This window comes from Sinohyriopsis cumingii, unplaced genomic scaffold (assembly GCF_028554795.1).
Source record: "Sinohyriopsis cumingii isolate HCF-2022 unplaced genomic scaffold, ASM2855479v2 utg002371l, whole genome shotgun sequence".
NCBI classification, from domain to species: domain Eukaryota; kingdom Metazoa; phylum Mollusca; class Bivalvia; order Unionida; family Unionidae; genus Sinohyriopsis; species Sinohyriopsis cumingii.
In genome coordinates, this window is record NW_028316196.1 from 93,853 (window position 1) to 97,843 (window position 3,991).

The following is a 3,991-nucleotide window of genomic DNA, read 5'->3' on the forward strand; positions in this document are numbered from 1 at the left end:
CATTTATGTATAGCTTTCAATGTTATATCAAGACTGTATGTTTGTCTCTGTCTTTCTCTTTCTGTCTCCGCCTCTGTCTCTGTCTGTCTATCTATCTGTTTGTCTCTGTCTTTCTCTTTCTGTCTCCGCCTCTGTCTCTGTCTGTCTATCTATCTATCTATCTATCTATCTATATATATATATATATATATATATATATATATATATATATATATATATATATATATCCACTTGTTAATCAGCAATAGTTGGTCTTTTTGTGTGTTTAGAATATGCACCTGACTACAGTATACGTGCCCGTCTCAATCATTGACGGCGCCTATACTAAGTTGCTAAATCTTCTACTGCATGTGTGTGTATTTTTAACTCTCCTCCTACCCCACCTCCGGGTCGCCTTTCAACTTTTGGTTTAAGAGGTCTGTGATCAATACAAAAAACATTAAAACACGCGTTTTGCTCAGAATCAAAGAAAAATTGAAACTAAATCTTATGAATCTGGTACAAGGAACTAGACTAAAACCTATATATATATACTAGGGCGTCATGCGATTATCTCCTACACACGAGTGCATATTACATCGATTAAGTAGCATCATTTTGTTGGTGATGTGTGCTTTGTCGTAATGGAATATGGGTTGGTGTGTGCAGGCAAGGCGATGTGTGCCGTTTACCCACGGACCTGGGTTCGAATGTCCGTAGAGTACGAAATGAAATTATCTAACCTGTATTATAGTATTATTGGTATTAAATATTAATTCTGCCTGCTATTATCAAGCATTCTCCTATAGAATCCAGGGGTAACACTTTCCGTTCTGTCTACTTACATTTATTATATATAAAGAGAGAGAGAGAGAGAGAGAGAGAGAGAGAGAGAGAGTTTACAATGTACAACGACATCTTAAAATGGTATATAATTTATTGCTTGCCAGCACATTATGATATACAGTTCTATAATTATAAGTAAATTTGATAAATCTGAATAGTAACGTTTGGAAGCCAATACATTCAATAAGAGTAGGGATCGTCTGCAATTTGTGTCAAGGTCACAGTGATCTACAGAAAGGTGACTGAAATACTGATAGACGAATCACTTCCCCAAAGTCATAATGGTGAAAAACAGCACATAACGCATACATAACACGCTCTATCTGATATGTTAAAAAGATCCTAAGGATGATAAATGAATTTAAAAAACCGACCATTTCATTTGGGGGGAGGGGTGCTGGGAGTATCGTTTGTACCAGTATATTATTTTTTCGATTATTATGACGTTTTCAATCAGTTCTTCTCTTTATATTTCAGAGCAATAACTTTGTTTCATAGTAAACTCGGAAAGAGTATTTTTGATTAAGTCACTGGCCCAACCGCTCATCTCTCTTCCTTATGAAAATGAAATGGTCGGTCCCAAACATAACATAATGATAACGAAGCAAAACCGACACAAGTTTCATTGACGGAACTGTGGTCTTGTCTTAGTTTGTTATAACATAGGTTATAACATTAAACTCAACGACAAACAACTAAGAAAAGAATGTAATGAGTCGGATAGACATTATATGCGTTGCTTATAATTCAATATTTTATTTATTAAAAGTTGTAGTGTGAATAGTTTTGATCGTAAATAAAGCGCACGATCAACGGGCCATCGTTTTTGCCATGATTTTCAATTCGGAACATAGCACAACACTGCCTTTGTGAATATCCGACACTCATTATTTTACACGTTTACATGGTGAATAGTGGGGTCCCTGGAGGCCAAGTGGTCTAAAGCGGTCGCCGTTATGGATCACTGCCGTCTCACCCCTGTCTGTCTCGGGCTATGCCAATGTGGGTACGCGAGAAAGCTTGCCAGTAGCTTCCCGTGGGTTCGTGATACTTCACAGGGTTTTACTGGGTTCTTCCTCGACCAGTTAAAGTGGCCGCCATGTATAGCTTCTCGTTCGCTACAAAATTGCGTTCAACCCCACAACAACGTACACTAAATAAGAAATTAATCTTACTCGTGGACACATTGACAAATCCCGAGCCATAATTTTACAACACAGCATCCCTCTTATAAAGATTAAAACATAAAGACAGAGAAAAGACCAATACGGCAATCCCAATTACACGGCATAATCATGTTAGCTACTTGCATTGCACACACAGCCTTGTGTACACACAACATGTAACGCTCGTTGCATCTCCGTGTATCATGATAATTACAATGCAATAACTCAGTTCTATCTCGATGTCGTGAGCTGGTGCTTGTAAGATGCACTATCAAATTGTCTATGTTATATCACACAAATAACTTTTCCGCCATGCACATAGTACCTAGACATTTAAATCACAATTGTGTTTTCTTAAAGTTAATAATTTATAATTTTCTACTGATTACCTGCTATAAGAGATATTTCTCTATACAACACTCAATCACCCTTCAAAGCTTCTTCACATTACCAATAGCCCTTATTAAAGTTTGATTGATATGTATGATACATACATGGCAGGCTGCTCTGAAAATCACATGAAGTTGTTGAAAGTAACTGGGGGGGGGGGGGATATATAGTGTTACCAGTGTGCGTCTTTCCGTTTGTGATTGCTTGTAATTCTTTGGTTAGTTTAAGTTTTGGTCATTTCTCATGCACTTTTGGCTGCAGGATCATATGCGTTTGTGCGTGGTCGTCTCTTCGTAAGCGATCTATACAAAGGATACGCCACATTCTAGAAATGGATCGAACTTACTAAAACCGATCTGAGTTTATGAATTCAGTCATATCCCATGGTATGAAGAAACTTTCAGTTTGTTTGATAGGACCCCAAGTGGTGGAGTTGTCTAAAGCACTCACCGTTTCGGATCGCTGCCATCTCACCTGTCTGCGTGGGTTCGAGTCTCAGGCTCGGCTAACGTGGGTACGTGAGAAAGCTTGCCAGTAGCTTATCGTGGGTCGGTGGTTTCTCCCAGCGTTTTGTAGGGTTCGTCCTCCACTAGTTATACTGGCCGCCATGTATAGCCTATATTGTGCTGAAAAATGGCGTTAAACCGCTACAACAACAACAACAACAGTATGCTCGAGTTCTGCGACATGATGCACCAACACGTACACCGAAAGATACGTATTTACATGCTGGCAGACACAAGTACTTACATACTGGCAGACGTAACTAACTTCCAGCATTTTTGTTAATAAATCATGGAGATAGATATAGATCCACTTGTCCATTATTCTGTCGTTAAGTGCACCCACGTTTACCTCGGATGATGGAGAGAAAAGTGGTGTATAGGAAGGCAAATGGGTCGTATAAATTTGATCACCTCCCCCAACCTTTTCCACTAACCCGTGCGAGTTCGGAAATGAAAGCACAGGTTCAATATGCTCCGTCGCAAAAGGAAAATAGTGGAGTCAATAGGGCGCCGTGGTTCTGTGGTTAGCCTGCAGCCAAAAGTTGTTGAGTTCGAATCCTAGTCAACCTATGTCAAAGTGTGGACATGCATGCATGTGTGTGTGTGTGTGATTTGGATTTTTAACGTAGCTTTAACAATATTTCAGTTATATCACTACGATGTCTGCAGTATGGCAGTTTAATGTGATGCCCAGCACTGGGCCATCATGCCGCCGACATACAGCATTATGTCCCACCCAGTCACATTATCCTGACACCAGGCCGACTAGTCCTAACACTAGTCTCTTAATGCTGAGCACCTAGCAAGGCAGCTGTTAGTACCATTTTTATAAGTCTTTCGTATAATTTTGACTAGGGTTCGAACCCGCGACCTCCCTCATCCTATGTGTGTGTGTGTGTGTGTACATGTGAGGGGGGGGGGATAATTATTTTCAGCTTGGAACAGCTGAATAAAAACTTTCGTAAATGCTGCTTCTGAAATGGTGCGGAGGAAAGAATGAAGAGGAGGTTACGTCATTTTTTCACGCGATGCCTTCGTCGCCTGGAAACATCATTACTAATTTGCATACAGATTTGTACAAATAAAAACAAAGAAGACAACATG